Raw genomic sequence first — 18532 nt, 5'->3', positions numbered from 1 at the left:
CGGGGTTGGTCGTGATGCGGATGGTGTTCTTGTGGACGATGGCGATGCCTCCTCCAGTCTGGTTGACGCGGTCCTTTCGGGTGATCTTGTATCCATCCGGGATGGCTATGGCGATGTCAGGCGCTGAGGAGGCGTTCATCCAGGTTTCTGTGAGGAAGGCGACGTCTGGTGATGTTGTGTCGAGCAGGTTCCACACACCACTTTACCCTCACACCCCCTCACCCTCACACCCCCACACCCTTGCACCCTTCACCCTCACCACCCCCTCACCCTCACACCCCCTCACCCTCACATCCCCTCACCCTCACACACCCTCACCCTCACACACCCTCACCTTCACACCCCCTCACCCTCACACCCCCTCAACCTCACACCCCCTCACCCTCACCCACCCTCACCCTCACACACCCTCACACACCCTCACACCCCCTCACCCTCACACCCCCTCACCCTCACACACCCTCACACACCCTCACCCACCCTCACCCTCACTCACCCTCTCACCCTAAAAACCTCTCACCCTCACACACCCTCTCACCCTCACACACCTACACCCTCACATCCCCTCACCCACTCACCCTCACACACCCCCTCACTCTCACAACCCCTCACCCGCACACCCCCTCACCCTTACCCTCACACCCCCTCACCCTCACACACCCTCACCCTCACCCCCACTCACCCTCACACACACTCACCCACTCTCACACTCACGCACCCTCTCACCCTAACACACCCTCTCACCCTCATACCCCCTCACCCTCACACCCCCACACCCTCACCCTCACACTCCCTCTCACCCTCACACCCCCTCTCACCCTAACACATCCTCTCACCCTCACACACCCTCTCACCCTCACACCCCTACCCCCTCACACCCCCTCACACCCCCACACACCCTCACAACCATTACCCTCACACCCTTACCCTCACACACCCCTCACTCTCACACCCCCTCACCCTCACACCCCTTGACCCATACCCTCACACACCCTCACACACCCTCACCCCACTCACCCTCTCACCCTCACACACCCTCACCCCCTCTCACCCTCACACACCCTCTCACCCTCACACACCCTCACACCCCTCACCCTCACACCCCCACACCCTCACCCTCACACTCCCTCTCACCCTCACACTCCCTCTCACCCTCTCACCCTCACACACCCTCTCACCCCCTCACCCTAACACCCCCTCACCCTCACACCCCCTCACCCTCACCCTCACACCCCCTGACACACCCTCTCACCCTCACACACTCTCACCCTCACACCCCATCACCCTCACACCCCATCACCCTCACACCCCATCACCCTCACACCCCATCACTCTCACACCCCCTCACACCCACTCACCTCGTCACCCTCACACCCGTCACCCTCACCCTCCCTCACCCTCACACCCCCCTGACACACCCTCTCACCCTCACACACTCTCACCCTCACACCCCATCACCCTCACACCCCGTCACCCTCACACCCCCTCACCCTCACACCCACTCACCCGTCACCCTCACACCCATCACCCTCACCCTCCCTCACCCTCACACCCCCTCACTCACCCTCACACACCCTCACCCCCTCTCACCCTCACACACCCTCTCACCCTAACACACCCTCTCACCCTCACGCCCCCTCACCCTCACACCCCCACACCCTCACCCTCACACTCCCTCTCACCCTCACACCCCCTCTCACCCTAGCACATCGTCTCACCCTCACACACCCTCTCACCCTCACACCCCTACACCCTCACATCCTCTCACCCTCACATTCCCTTACCCTCACAACCCCTCACACCCCCTCACACCCTCTACCCTCACACCCTTACCCTCACACACCCCTCACTCTCACACCTCACACACCCTCACCCTCACACCCTCGCACCCCTCACCCTCACACACACCCTAACCCTCACACCCCCTCACCCTCACACCCTCACACACCCTCACCCTCACACACCCTCACCCTCACACACCCTCACCCGCACACACCCTCAACACCCTCACACACCCTCACCCTCACCCTCTCACCCTCACACCCCTCACTCACCCTGCCACCCCCTCAGCCACCCACCCCCACCCCCTCACCCTCACACACCCACCCTCCTCTCACCCTCACCCCCTCACCCTCACACACCCTCACACACTCACATCCCCTCACCCTCACACCCCTCACCCTCACACCCCCTCAACCTCACACCCCCTCACCCTCACCCACCCTCACCCTCACACACCCTCACACCCCCTCACCCTCACACCCCCTCACCCTCACACACCCTCACCCACCCTCACCCTCACTCACCCTAAAACCCTCTCACCCTCACACACCCTCTCACCCTCACACCCCTACACCCTCACACCCCCTCACCCTCACACACCCTCACCCTCACACACCCTCACCCCCACTCACCCTCACACACACTCACCCCCTCTCACCCTCACACACCCTCTCACCCTAACACACCCTCTCACCCTCATGCCCCCTCACCCTCACACCCCCACACCCTCACCCTCACACTCCCTCTCACCCTCACACCCCCTCTCACCCTAACACATCCTCTCACCCTCACACACCCTCTCACCCTCACACCCCTACACCCTGACATCCCCTCACCCTCACACCCCCTTACCCTCACACCCCCTCACACCCCCACACACCCTCACAACCACTACCCTCACACCCTTACCCTCACACACCCCTCACTCTCACACCCCCTCACCCTCACACCCCTTGACCCATACCCTCACACCCCCTCACACACCCTCACCCCCACGCACCCTCTCACCCTCACACACCCTCACCCCCTCTCACCCTCACACATCCTCTCACCCTCACACACCCTCACACCCCTCACCCTCACACCCCCACACCCTCACCCTCACACTCCCTCTCACCCTCACACTCCCTCTCACCCTCTCACCCTCACACACCCTCTCACCCCCTCACCCTCACACCCCCTCACCCTCATCCTCACACCCCCTGACACACCCTCTCACCCTCACACACTCTCACCCTCACACCCCATCACCCTCACACCCCATCACCCTCACACCCCATCACCCTCACACCCCCTCACACCCACTCACCCCGTCACCCTCACACCCGTCACCCTCACCCTCCCTCACCCTCACACCCCCCTGACACACCCTCTCACCCTCACACACTCTCACCCTCACACCCCATCACCCTCACACCCCGTCACCCTCACACCCCCTCACCCACTCACCCCATCACCCTCACACCCGTCACCCTCACCCTCCCTCACCCTCACACCCCCTCACTCACCCTCACACACCCTCACCCCCTCTCACCCTCACACACCTTCTCACCCTAACACACCCTCTCACCCTCACGCCCCCTCACCCTCACACCCCCACACCCTCACCCTCACACTCCCTCTCACCCTCACACCCCCTGCTCACCCTAGCACATCGTCTCACCCTCACACACCCTCTCACCCTCACACCCCTACACCCTCACATCCTCTCACCCTCACATTCCCTTACCCTCACACCCCCTCACACCCCCTCACACCCTCTACCCTCACACCCTTACCCTCACACACCCCTCACTCTCACACCTCACACACCCTCACCCTCACACCCTCGCACCCCTCACCATCACACACACCCTCACCCTCACACCCTCACACACCCTCACCCTCACACACCCTCACCCCCCCTCACCCTCACACACCCTCACCCTCACACACCCTCAACACCCTCACACACCCTCACCCTCACCCTCTCACCCTCACACCCCTCACTCACCCTGCCACCCCCTCACCCTCCCACCCCCTCACCCTCACACACCCACCCTCCTCTCACCCTCACACACCCTCACTCACCCTCACCCCCTCACCCTCACACACCCTCACACACTCACACCCCCTCACCCTCATACCCTCACCCCCCCTCACCCTCACACACCCTAATTCACACCCCTCACCCTCACACCCTCACCCTCACACTCCCTCACCCTCACACCCTCTCACCCTCACACCCTCTCGCCCTCACTAACCCTCACACACACTCACATACCCTCCCCAGCATAGCATAACAAAACATAGCATAAAATAACAAAACACAGCATAGCATAGCAAAACAAAAAAAGCATAGGATAGCAAAACATAGCATAGCATAACAAAACAAAGCATAGGATAGCAAAATAAAACATAGCATAACAAAACAAAACATAGCATAGCAAAACACAACACAGCATAGCATAACAAAGCACAACAAAACATAGCTCAGCATAACAAAACAGCATAACAAAACAAAGCATAGCATTACAAAAGAAGCATAGCAAAACAAAACATAGCATAGTATAACAAAAGATAGCATAGCATAACAAAACATAGCAGAACAAAACATAGCATAACATAACAAAACATAGCATAACATAACATAAAACAAAGCATAGCATAACAAAACATAGCATAACAAAACATAGCAAAACACAATAAAACAGCATATCATAACAAAACACAACAAAACATAGCATACATAACAAAACATAGCATTACAAAGCATAGCAAAACATAGCATAACATAACAAAAACACAACAAATATAGCATAACAAAACACAACATAGCATAGCATACCAAAACAAAGCTTAGGATAGCATAACAAAACATAGCATAGCATAACAAAACACAACAAAACATAGCATAGCAAAATAAAACATATAATAGCGTAGCAAAACATAGCATACCAAACACAACAAAACGTAGCATAGCATAACAAAACATAGCATAGCAAAACAAAGCATGGCATAGCAAAACATAGCATAGCATAACAAAACATAGCATAGCATAACAAAGCATAGCATAGCAAAACATAGCATAGCATAACAAAATATAGCATATCATAGCATAACAATTCAAAGCATAGGATGATGTCCCGGAGTTGGGGTGCGATGATGGAGTCGGCCTTGTTGAAGACGTGGTGGGGGCAGCGGTTGGTTGGTGATCCGGAGTGGATGGTGTTCATCGTGCGGGTGGTGTCTTCGGTGCTGACCGGGGTCCAGGCGCAGATGGTGGTGGTGGGGGGCCTTGGTTCGGTGGTTGGGTGTGTGGTTGGTGTGCTGAAGCTGTTGTGTATATCGGCGATCTTGCGGTGGAAGAACGAGGCGAGTGAGTCGCAGAGTTCTTGTGAGGGAGTGATGTCGTTGTTTCCGGCGCTGGGGTTGGAGAACTCTTTGACAATGCTGAAAAGTTCCTTGCTGTTGTGGGCGTTGTTGTCCAGCCGTTCTTTGAATGCTGTCTTCTTGGTGGTGCGGATCAGCTGGTGGTGTTTGCGGGTGGCGTGCTTGAGGACCGTCATGTTGTCTGTGGTCTGGTCGTGGCGCCATGTTTTCTCGAGGGTGCGGCAGTTCTTCTTGGAGATCTTGAGTTCGTCGGTGAACCAGGGGGCTTTCTTGCTGCCGAGTCTGCTGGGAGGGTTCTTCAGTGGTGCGAGGTCATCTGTGCAGTTGGTGAGCCACTGTGTGAGGTTGTTGGCTGCTTTGTTGGGGTCCGTTGTGCTGGCGGGAGGGTTCTGGCGGAGGGAGGTGGCGAGCTGCTCGGCGGTGATCTTGCTCCAGCTCCTGCGAGGAATCTGTTGCGGGTGGTGGTGGGTCGTGGTTATTCTGAAGCTGAAGTGGATGCAGCTGTGGTCAGTCCAATGGAGTCCGGTGGAGTGGCTGAAGGTGATGTGTTTGCTGGAGGAGAAGAAGGGGTCAAGCGTGTGGCCGGCGTAGTGGGTGGGAGTGTTCACCAGTTGCTTGAGTCCGAGGTTGTCGAGGTTGTCCAGCAGGGTGGTGGTGTTGCTGTCCTTGATGTTCTCCAGGTGGAAGTTGAGGTCTCCTAGGAGGATGTAGTCAGCGGAGGGGAGGGCGTGCGGGCTGATGAAGTCGGCGATGTCTTCGCTGAATTGGGTGCGTCGTCTCAGGGGTCTGTAGATGAGGGTGCCTCTGAGGGTGGTCTTGGGGTCGATATGTGTTGGAAAGGCGACCCCAGGGGAGACAGAAGGTGTCTGACTGTCCGCCCCGAGTCCCACCTCTCTCTGGGAAATAGGCCGAGCGCCGTGGGGAGGCCTCCTTGGCGAGGCTCCACTCCTACAATCGTACCAGCAGAGCAATCACACTACTTACAGATAGACACCACACAGGAAGGATGTTCACACGAATCTTTATATAAGTGATCAAAGCAAGTTCTTGGCAGGGTAGCGGCAAGGATCGAGGGATCCGTAATGTCGTGGTCTCGGGGAAAGGGGGTAGCGGGACAGTCTTGGCACCCACTGGTGCGTGGATAGTTCAAGGGTTCAGGCCGCGACAGCGTCAGCAGGGCCTCGGAGATAGTTCAGCTTGGACAGGCCGCGACGGCGTCAGCAGGGCCTCGAAGGTGGTTCAGCTTGGTCAGGCCGCGACAGCGTCAGCAGGGCCTCGAAGGTGGTTCAGATTGGTCAGGCCGCGACAGCGTCAGCAGGGCCTCGAAGGTGGTTCAGCTTGGTCAGGCCGCGACAGCGTCAGCAGGGCCTCGACGGTGGTTCAGCTTGGTCAGGCCGCGACAGCGTCAGCAGGGCCTCGAAGGTGGTTCAGCTTGGTCAGGCCGCGACAGCGTCAGCAGGGCCTCGAAGATAGTTCTAGGTGCAAGAGTTCGGATCAGGATCAGCCGCGACGAGGTCAGCAGGGCTTCGACTCCAGATACTACTGCTGTCTTGATCCGGGGCTGGCCCAGATATAGGACTGGAGGGCTTTGATGTCCGGACCCTCGCGCCTGGGGGTCAGAGGGGCCGGGATGAAGGTGTTCAGACACCCAGCAGGGGGGCGGAGCCAGTGCCCAGGGAGCCGGGAGAGCGATCGATACCAGGCGTCCGGGGGCGGTGGAAGGCCCATCGAGACTCTCCTCCTCCGGGATCTGGTCGAGTGGCCACTTTACCACCTAGGAGGATCCTGGTGCCTCAATGTCTGGGCTTCGCTGGGGCCGGGCCCGGGATGGCTGCGGCCACGTGTTCGGGGCGTGAGGGTCCCAAGATGGAGTCGGGCCGGAAAGGGTGGCCTGGTCAGGGTGCCAGGCTGGCAGCGTTGGCGAGCAGGTTCTGCCGGGGTACCCGGGAGGGGGAGAGCTGTAGGTGGCCGGGGAGGCGATGTGGACCCACTGACGGTATTTACGAGTGTTGCTCGGTAGCGGGGCCTGGGGGACCAGGTCTCTACTGCCCAGGCAGGCTAGGGCCATGGCGGCCGGTTCATACTCGATTTGATCTTCCTCGTAGACCTCTACGTCTTCTTCTCCCTCTTCTCCCAGAGCTGCAGCAGCGAACTGGCGGGTCGGAGGCCCAGTGGTGCCGGGACGCTGGTTCATGGGGCAGAGGGGGTCCCTGGCATAGTGACCGGTCCGCTGGCATCTGTGGCAAGTAATGTTCGGGTGGGGCCCCGGCCGTGCTGGGGGGTCCCTCTTCAGGGACGGCGAAGTGTTACTCGGGGGGGACCCTGGAGGGGGGCCCCGGCCCGAGGCCGGCGGGAAGCTTCGGCTCTGGTTCTGTCCTCCTCCGCCTCCCCGCTGGCGGGGGTGCCCCCGGCCGCCCTGACCGGTTTCTCCTATCGGTGTTCGGGGGACCCGGGTGTTCACCCATCGATCCGCCTCGACGGCGAGTTTCCGGGGCTCGGTTAGCTTGCTGTCGAGTAGATGCTGTCTGAGCTCGACAAAGCAGTTGTTGGAGAGGTGCTCCCAAACGATGAGGTCGAACAGTTGCTCGTAGGTGGACACTTTGCTGCCCTTTATCCATCCTTCCAGGGCCCTGCTATAAAAGTTCACGTACTCGACCCACGTGGTACCGGGGATTTTCTTGCAATCTCTGAATCTCTGCCGGTACATCTCGGGGGTGAGGCCATACCGGACAAGCAGGGCGTCCTTCATGTGGTCATAGGAGGACATTACGTCGTCGGCCAGCTCCAGCAGGGTGTCCCTTCCTTCGCTGACGAATCTCCCCCATAAGCCGGCACCCCAGTCCTTTCGCGGAATGCGGTGCGCGGTCATGGCAACCTCGTATGCCTTGAACCATTGCTGGATATCGTCATTCTTGTAGTACTCCTTGACGATATCCTTCGGAATGTGGACCTTTGGGTCGGCAGGAGGTGGGGGGTTCCGGGCTACCATGGCGCCAGCCTCTTCGAGTTTGGCTTTGATTTCGAGTTCTTTGAGGCCACGCTCGTGTTCGTATGCGAGTTTTTTTTCTTCTAACTCTCTTTGCCGCCGCCTCTCTTCCAGATCTCCCTCTAATCGCAGTTGTTCAAGGGCCATTTTCTTTTCTGCTAATTGGAGTTCTCCGTCCAGCCGGAGTCGGGCGAGCTCTAGTTCATGGAGCCGACTCCTCTCTCGCTCCCGGGCGTCTTCGGGGGAGAGGCCCGGGTCCCTGTTGGTGGTTCTTTCCTCTATGGGGGCTATGACGGTACTCACGGGTACTTCTCGGACAATGTCATCGTTCGTTTGGGGTGGGGTCTCTCTGGTCTCCACCCAGGTTTGCAGCGCTTCTTTGAAATCGTCCTTTGTGCTTAGTCCGGTGGTAGCGATACCCAAGTCTTTGCAAAATTGTTTAAGTTCTTTATGGGTATACTCCTCTAACAGGTCTTTCTGGAATTCTGCAGTCGTTCCGGCTTCCTTAGTAGTCATCGTGGCTGTGGGTCTCTGTCAGTAGTGACGTGTTACTCGCTGTACGATTTGCGTGGGCTCGGATCCCGTCGCTTGCCACCAATGTTGGAAAGGCCACCCCAGGGGAGACAGAAGGTGTCTGACTGTCCGCCCCGAGTCCCACCTCTCTCTGGGAAATAGGCCGAGCGCCGTGGGGAGGCCTCCTTGGCGAGGCTCCACTCCTACAATCGTACCAGCAGAGCAATCACACTACTTACAGATAGACACCACACAGGAAGGATGTTCACACGAATCTTTATATAAGTGATCAAAGCAAGTTCTTGGCAGGGTAGCGGCAAGGATCGAGGGATCCGTAATGTCGTGGTCTCGGGGAAAGGGGGTAGCGGGACAGTCTTGGCACCCACTGGTGCGTGGATAGTTCAAGGGTTCAGGCCGCGACAGCGTCAGCAGGGCCTCGGAGATAGTTCAGCTTGGACAGGCCGCGACGGCGTCAGCAGGGCCTCGAAGGTGGTTCAGCTTGGTCAGGCCGCGACAGCGTCAGCAGGGCCACGAAGGTGGTTCAGCTTGGTCAGGCCGCGACAGTGTCAGCAGGGCCTCGAAGGTGGTTCAGCTTGGTCAGGCCGCGACAGCGTCAGCAGGGCCTCGACGGTGGTTCAGCTTGGTCAGGCCGCGACAGCGTCAGCAGGGCCTCGAAGGTGGTTCAGCTTGGTCAGGCCGCGACAGCGTCAGCAGGGCCTCGAAGATAGTTCTAGGTGCAAGAGTTCGGATCAGGATCAGCCGCGACGAGGTCAGCAGGGCTTCGACTCCAGATACAACTGCTGTCTTGATCCGGGGCTGGCCCAGATATAGGACTGGAGGGCTTTGATGTCCGGACCCTGGCGCCTGGGGGTCAGAGGGGCCGGGATGAAGGTGTCCAGACACCCAGCAGGGGGGCGGAGGCAGTGCCCAGGGAGCCGGGAGAGCGATCGATACCAGGCGTCCGGGGGCGGTGGAAGGCCCATCGAGACTCTCCTCCTCCGGGATCTGGTCGAGTGGCCACTTTACCACCTAGGAGGATCCTGGTGCCTCAATGTCTGGGCTTCGCTGGGACCGGGCCCGGGATGGCTGCGGCCACGTGTTCGGGGCGTGAGGGTCCCAAGATGGAGTCGGGCCAGAAAGGGTGGCCTGGTCAGGGTGCCAGGCTGGCAGCGTTGGCGAGCAGGTTCTGCCGGGGTACCCGGGAGGGGGAGAGCTGTAGGTGGCCGGGGAGGCGCCGATGGTTCACGAATGTGCGTGTCAGGGGGGTCGATAGTAGGTAAATGGAGGGCCGATGTCGTCCTGGGCCCTCCATGCGGACGGGGTCGGGCCACGCCACGAGGCCGTGTCCAACAATATGTATCTGGAAGTGGAGGTGCTCGGCGGCAGTGAAGGTGTCGTCGGGGTTGGTCGTGATGCGGATGGTGTTCTTGTGGACGATGGCGATGCCTCCTCAAGTCTGGTTGACGCGGTCATTTCGGGTGATCTTGTATCCATCCGGGATGGCTATGGCGATGTCAGGCGCTGAGGAGGCGTTCATCCAGGTTTCTGTGAGGAAGGCGATGTCTGGTGATGTTGTGTCGAGCAGGTTCCACACACCCCTTCACCCTCACACCCCCACACCCTCGCACCCCTCACCCTCACCACCCCCTCACCCTCACACCCCCTCACCCTCACATCCCCTCACCCTCACACACCCTTACCCTCACACCCCCTCACCCTCAAACCCCCTCACCCTCACCCTCACACCCCTCAACTTCACACCCCCTCACCCTCACCCTCACCCACCCTCACCCTCACACAACCTGACACCCCCTCACCCTCACACACCCTCACCCTCACACACCCTCACCCACCCTCACCCTCACTCACCCTCTCACCCTAAAACCCTCTCACCCTCACACGCCCTCTCACCCTCACACCCCTACACCCTCACATCCCCTCACCCTCTCACCCTCACACCATTACCCTCACACACCCCCTCACTCTCACACCCCCTCACACCCCCTCACCCTTACCCTCACACCCCCTCACCCTCACACACCCTCACCCTCACACACCCTCACACACCCTCACCCCCACTCACCCTCACCCCCTCTCACCCCTCTCACCCTCACACACCCTCTCACCCTAACACACCCTCTCACCCTCACGCCCCCTCACCCTCACACCCCCACACCCTCACACTCCCTCTCACCCTCACACCCCCTCTCACCCTAACACATCCTCTCACCCTCACACACCCTCTTACCCTCACACCCCTACACCCACACACCCTCACACCCTCTACCCTCACACCCTCACACCCTTACCATCACACACCCCTCACTCTCACACCCCCTCACCCTCACACCCCTTGACCCTTACCCTCACACACCCCTCACTCTCACACCCCCTCACCCTCACACCCCTTGACCCTTACCCTCACCCCCCTCACACCCCCTCACAACACCCCACCCCCACTCACCCTCACACACCCTCACCCCCTCTCACCCTCACACACCCTCTCACCCTCACACACCCTCACGCCCCTCACCCTCACACCCCCACACCCTCACACTCCCTCCCACCCTCACACCCCCTCTCACCCTCTCACCCTCACACACCCTCTCACCCCCTCACCCTCACACCCCCTCACCCTCACACCCCCTCACCCTCACCCTCACACCCCCTGACACACCCTCTTATTATTATTATTATTGAATTTTGTACCGCGCACGGTTACCCTAGGGCATCCCAGCGCTTAAAGAAACCAAGAGCAGGCTTACTAATAGGAAACAGAGGAGCTGCAGTTATTCTGGGAAAAGATACGTTTTCAGATGTTTCCGGAATCTGAGAAGGTTTGGTTCGGACCGCAGCGAGAATGGGAGGGAGTTCCAGGCGAGCGCTGTATGGATAGAAAAACTCCTGCCCCCTGAGCGGGCTCTCCTGATTCTCTTAGTCTGAAGGAAATGTTTATTGTCAGAGCGTAAGGCTCTTGTGGGCTTATAGGGGCGAATCATGTCCTTCAGAATAGCTGGTCCTTTCCCCTGTATGCTTTTGTGGGCGATGCACAGGGCCTTGAAGGTAACTCTCTTTGACAGGGAGCCAATGGAGTGCTTTTAAAGCCGGCCTGGCTGACTGCCTGGCCGGAACATTCCGCAGCAGCCTTGCTGCTGCGTTCTGCACTTGTTGCAGGATCTTAAACTTTGACTCTGGCGCTCCAAGAAAGAGCGCGTTACTGTAGTCCAGGCGTGAGATGATTAAGCCTTGGACTAACAGCTTCCGGGAGAGTTCTGGTAACAGGGGGAGAACCTTACGGGCCGACCGGAGCATTCCATAACAAACGCCCGCGATCTTCTTGGCGTGTGTCCTAAAGGACAAGTCCGGCTCCAGCCAGACCCCCAGGCTCTTAATCTCCTTTTTTGGGTCGGGCGGGGTGCCCATGCAGTTGGGCCAGCTGCTTGGCGAGAGGGCAAAACTTGACTGGCCCAAGATCATCAGCTCAGTTTTTGACCCGTTCAGTTTGAGCGATGACCTGGACATCCAATCAAACACATCTCTCAAGCATGCATGGAGTGTCTCAGGCTGTTTCTCCAGCTGTGTAAGACTCACCACTAGCTGGGTGTCATCGCATAGCTTATGGTCTTAAAGCCAAACGGAGACACCACACCCTCCAGGGGTGCCATATACACGTTAAATAACGTGGGGCTAAGGGATGAGCCCTGTGGCACCCCGCAGTGGAGTGGGAGGGGAGGGGATTTAGCATTTCCTTCCCAAACCTCGAAGGTACGCCCCTCCAAAAAGGAGGCCAACCATTCCAGGGCCACTCCTGTGACACCCGACTCCGCTAGACGTTGTATCAGGACCCCATGGTTTACGGTATCGAAGGCCGCACTGAGGTCCAGGAGGATCACTGCCACTGATCCCCCTGCATCCAAAGTGCTTCTGGCCTCCTCTACCACTGCTAGCAGAGCCGTGTCCGTTCCATGGCCTGGTCGAAATCCCGTCTGGGAGTCCCTCAACCGGCCATTCTCCTCAAGAAAGTTTGATAACCGCTGGTTCGCCAGCCTCTCGGCCATCTTACTAACTCCTGGTAATAAGGAGATGGGCCTGAAATTGGCCAAGTTCTGCGGGTCCAAGCCCGGCTTCTTCAGAAGCACTTTGACAACCGCACCTTTCCAGTCAGGTGGCACTGTCCCCTGAGTGAACGAGAGATTGATCAGATCGGTCAAGGGCTCTCCTATCGCCAGGGCGGCCTGCTTTAGGTACCGCATCGGGACTGGGTCCCGAGGTGAGCCGCTTTTCATGCTCCCGAGGACCTTCAGTACTTCACTTGTAGATACAGGGCCAAATGCCGTCAGTTGATTCTCCGACATGCTGAAGTCCTCAGAAGGGGGCGATGTTCCCAAGACCGAGGGGAGAGAACTAATAATAATGTCAATTTTGTTTTTGAAGTAGGTGGCTAATTCCAGACATTTTTCCTGTGGTCTATCATAGACAGGAGTAGGCTCAGGTGGTTTAAGAAGCTCCTTCATCACTAGGAAGGCTTCCCTGGATGAGGACGCAGCGTGATTTACTCTCTCCCCATAGAAGGAGGCCTTAGCAGTACGTATAGCACGTTTGTATGTTCTAAGTTCCATGCGATATTTTTCCCTGCTATCTATCTCCGGGCACCTTCTCCATAATCTCTCCGCGCGTTTGCAGTTCTGTCTCAGGGTTCTGAGCTCTGGGGTATACCAAGGGGCAGACCCCATTCTCTTGTCCCTAATAAGCATCTTCTTGAGGGGAAGCACATGGTCCAGTGCATTGGTCAGCCAGTTCCTCACTATAGCATCTGCAGTCCCCGGATCACAGCCCTTCTCAGGCTGAGTGTCCTCCAGGCGGGCATTCCAAGTTTCTACCGGGAGCCTTGACCATGCCCTATCAATTCTAAATTCCCTGAGTGGGAGCGTGTCATCAGACTTAACCTCCCAGTTAGCCATGATCAGTGAGTGGTCGGACCAAGGAAGAGCGAGGGGAGGCATAGCGGATATACCCGTCATGTTCGAAAAGATGGGGTCAAGAAGATGACCTTTGACATGGGTGGCCCCAGTATTTATCAGTTTCATCTGCAGGGCGCTCAGCTCACTCACTAAATTAGTAGCCCTAGGGTCAATTTCTTCATCGAAATGGCAATTGAGATCTCCTAGCAAGATGAAATTAGATGCGGCCGCGGCCAACAGAGTAGTAGTTTCCATTAGTGACGATGTAAAATCACCCATGTTTCCAGGGGGCCGGTAGACAAGGAGGCCTGTCAACGTGAAGGTAGGGGAAAATTGAAGTGAGAATTGGCAGCTCTCACAGTCCTTGACCCCTGCCTCACGTGCCTTACAACTCAGTGACTCCCTGTATAAAATGGCCAGACCTCCCCCTCTCCCTGTGCCTCTGTCAAGATGGTAGATCAGATACCCCGGCGCCAGCGCTATCACCACATCCGGACCCGAGGTGTCAGATAGCCAAGTCTCAGTGAGAAACAAGGCATCAACCTTGTGGTCCAGTAGTAGGGAGTTGATCTCTGTAGCGTGGCAGGGGAGTGATCTGCAGTTGAGCAGGGCAAGCCGACACAAGGTAGTGGGGATGGCTTCTTCTACATCCAATTGGCAAACTCTACATCCCCTAAAGCGCTTTCCATCTTTGGCAACATAGCAGCATTTATCGTATTTTGGTATTCGGTAGGATAGGAGCTCGTCCTTCGTATACCTGATCTTGATGGACTGCTGGGGACTCGCCTCGGGCATAGCTACTGGCCCTGGGCCCGTCTGGGCGAAACTCCGGCGCTAGTCCGGTGCGTCCGCTGCTCGCGTCCGCTGCGCGGAGCCATAAGGGACTATTTATATAGGGCGACTAGACCGCTCGGGGAATGTGGCCCCACCTAAGATGGCCGCCAAAACCAGATCGAGCCCGGGACCGGTCTAAACCCAGCACCCAGGGATCGGGGACAGAGGGAAATGAGTTCTCTGCCTAGCGAGGGTAGGAGCGTTCAGAAAAACTATTTTAAAAACGATTTTAAAACTCCGTTTTTTTCGTCCTAAAATGTACTTCTAAATGCAGGGGGGATCGGACACAAGGGGTAAATCAAGTAAAATTCTTTATCAGGTAAAAGCAGCAACTGAGCGCTCGACTAGCAGCCTCTCAGTAGTTCTTAATCCCCAGTCTGGACGCTAAGCCCTCCTTTTATGGGGCAACTAGACCGCTCGGGGAATGTGTCCCCACCTAAGATGGCCGCCAAAACCAGATCGAGCCCGGGACCAGTCTAAACACAGCACCCAGGGATCGGGGACAGAGGGAAATGAATTCTCTGCCTAGCGAGGGTAGGAGCGTTCAGAAAAACAATTTTAAAACTCCGTTTTTTTCGCCCTCTCACCCTCACACACTCTCACGCTCACACCCCATCACCCTCACACCCCGTCACCCTCACACCCCCTCACCCTCACACCCACTCACCCCCGTCACCCTCACACCCGTCACCCTCACCCTCACATACCCTCACACACCCTCACACACCCTCACTCACCCTCTCACCCTAACACCCTCTCACCCTCACACACCCTCACACCCCTACACCATCACATCCCCTCACCCTCACACCCTTACCCTCACACACACCCTCACTCTCACACCCCCTGACCCTCACACTCCCTTACCTTTACCCTCACCCCCTCTCACCCTCACACACCCTCTCACCCTCACACACCCTCACCCTCACGCCCCTCACCCTCACACCCCCACACCCTCACACTCCCTCCCACCCTCACACCCCCTCTCACCCTCTCACCCTCACACACCCTCTCACCCCCTCACCCTCACAACCCCTCACCTTCACACCCCCTCACCCCCACCCTCACCCTCACACCCCCTGACACACCCTCTCACCCTCACACACTCTCACCCTCACACCCCATCACCCTCACACCCCGTCACCCTCACACCCCCTCACCCTCACACCCACTCACCCCCGTCACCCTCACACCCATCACCCTCACCCTCACACACCCTCACACACCCTCACTCACCCTCTCACCCTAACACCCTCTCACCCTCACACACCCCCACACCCCTATACCATCACATCCCCTCACCCTCTCACCCTCACACCCTTACCCTCACACACACCCTCACTCTCACACCCCCTGACCCTCACACTCCCTTACCTTTACCCTCACACCCCCTCACCCTCACACACCCTCACCCTCACACACCCTCACCCCCACTCACCCTCTCACCCTCACACCCCCTCAACCCCTCTCACCCTCACACACCCTCTCACCCTAACACACCCTCTCACCCTCACGCACCCTCACACCCCCACACCCTGACCCTCACACTCCCTCTCACCCTCACACCCCCTCTCACCCTAACACATCCTCTCACCCTCAAACACCCTCTCACCCTCACACCCCTACACCCTCATATCCCCTCACCCTCACACCCCTTACCCTCACACCCCCTCACACCCCCACACACCCTCACACCCTCTACCCTCACACCTTTACCCTCACACCCCCTCACCCTCACACCCCATGACCCTTACCCTCACACCCCCTTACACCCCGTCACACCCCCACTCACCCTCTCACCCTCACACACCCTCATCCTCATCCTCACACTCCCTCTCACCCTCACACCCCCTCTCACCCTCTCACCCTCACACACCCTCTCACCCCCTCACCCTCACACCCCCTCACCCTCACACCCTCACCCTCACACCCTCTCACCCTCACCCTCACCCTCACACCCCCCTGACACACCCTCTCACCCTCACACACTCTCACCCTCACACCCCATCACCCTCACACCCCATCACCCTCACACCCCTCACCCTCACACCCACTCACCCCCGTCACCCCCGTCACCCTCACACCCGTCACCCTCACCCTCCCTCACCCTCACACCCCCTCACCCTCACACCCTCTCACCCTCACCGTCACACCCTCACACCCTCACAACCCTACACCCTTACCCTCACAACCCCACACCCTCAATCAATCAATCAATCATGGGCATTTGTATAGCGCGCTACTCACCCTGGAGGGTCTCAAGGCGCTGGGGGGAGGGGTCCTTTACTGCTCAAAGAGCCAAGTCTTGAGGAGCTTCCTGAAGGAGAGATGATCCTGTGTCGGTCGGAGGTGGATCGGGAGGGAGTTCCATGTCTTGGCTGCCAGGTAGGAGAAGGATCTTCCCCCGGGGGTGGCTTTGCGGATGCGTGGTACGGCGGCGAGGGCAAGGCTGGACGACGTAGCTGGCGGGTAGGCGTGTAGAAGGTCAGGCGGTTGTTGAGTACTTGGGGCCCAGGTCGTGGAGGGCTTTGTGTGCATGGGTGAGGAGTCTGAACGTGATCCTCTTGCTGACGGGGAGCCAGTGCAGGTCTCTCAAGTGCCCGGAGATGTGGCTGTGTTGGGGGATGTCCAGGACGAGTCGTGCGGAGGCGTTCTGGATGCGCTGGAGTCTTTTCTGAAGTTTGGCTGTGGTTCCGGCGTAGAGGGTGTTTCCGTAGTCCAGCCGGCTGGTGACGAGTGCCTGGGGGATCGTCTTCCTGGTTTCGGTGGGGATCCAGCGGGAGATCTTGCGGAGCATGCGCAGGGTGTTGAAGCATGATGATGAGACGGTGTTGACTTGTCTGGTCATCGAGAGGGAGGAGTCCAGAATGAAACCCAGGTTGCGTGCGTGGTCCATTGGTTTGGGAATGGTGCCCAGGGCAGGGGGCCACCAGCAGTCGTCCCAGGCGGAGGGCGATGTTCCCAGGATGAGGATTTCCGTCTTGTCTGAGTTCAGTTTCAGGCGGCTGTTCTTCATCCATTCGGCGACGTCTTTCATCCCTTCGTGTAGGCTGGTTCTGGCGGTGGCGAGGTCGTTGGTGAGGGAGAGGATCAGCTGGGTGTCGTCGGCATAGGAGATGATGTTGAGGTTGTGTTTGCGTGCGATGGCTGCAAGAGGGCTCATGTAGACGTTGAAGAGGGTTGGGCTGAGTGATGATCCTTGTGGTACGCCGCAGATGACTTCGGTGGTCTCGGATCTGAACGGGGGGAGGCGGACTCTCTGGGTTCTTCCGGCGAGGAACGAGATGATCCACTCCAGTGCCTTCTCTTGGATTCCGATGTTGTTGAGGCGCTGTACTAGGGTGCGGTGACAGACAGTGTCGAAAGCTGCAGAGAGGTCCAGGAGGATGAGGGCCGCTGTTTCCCCGTTGTCGAGCAGGGATCTGATGTCGTCAGTGGCTGCGATGAGGGCGGTCTCGGTGCTGTGGTTGGCTCGGAAACCGGACTGCGACGGGTCGAGGGATCCGTTCGTCTCGAGGAAGGCGGCAAGCTGTCTATTGACGGTCTTCTCGATTACTTTGGCAGGAAAAGGGAGGAGCGAGATGGGGTGGTAGTTCTTGAGGTCGGTGGGGTCCGCTGTTGGTTTCTTCAGGAGGGCGCTGAGCTTGGCGTGCTTCCAGATCTCCGGGAAGGTGGCGGTGTTGAAGGAGGTGTTGATGATGTCCCGGAGTTGGGGTGCGATGATGGAGTCGGCCTTGTTGAAGACGTGGTGGGAGCAGAGGTTGGTTGGTGAACCGGAGTGGATGGTGTTCATTGTGCGGGTGGTGACTTCGGTGCTGACCGGGGTCCAGGCGCAGATGGTGGTGGTGGGGGGCGTTGGTTCGGTGGATGGGTGCGTGGTTGGTGTGCCGAAGCTGTTGTGTATATCGGCGATCTTGCGGTTGAAGAACGAGGCGAGTGAGTCGCAGAGGTCTTGTGAGGGAGTGATGTTGTTGTTTCCGGCGCTGGGGTTGGAGAACTCTTAGACGATGTTGAAGAGTTCCTTGCTGTTGTGGGCGTTGTTGTCCAGCCGTTCTTTGAATGCTGTCTTCTTGGTGGTGCGGAT

The sequence above is a fragment of the Lissotriton helveticus genome, chromosome 5_1 (genome assembly GCF_964261635.1).
Source record: "Lissotriton helveticus chromosome 5_1, aLisHel1.1, whole genome shotgun sequence".
Lineage (NCBI taxonomy): Eukaryota > Metazoa > Chordata > Amphibia > Caudata > Salamandridae > Lissotriton > Lissotriton helveticus.
This window is presented reverse-complemented; position numbering follows the sequence as displayed.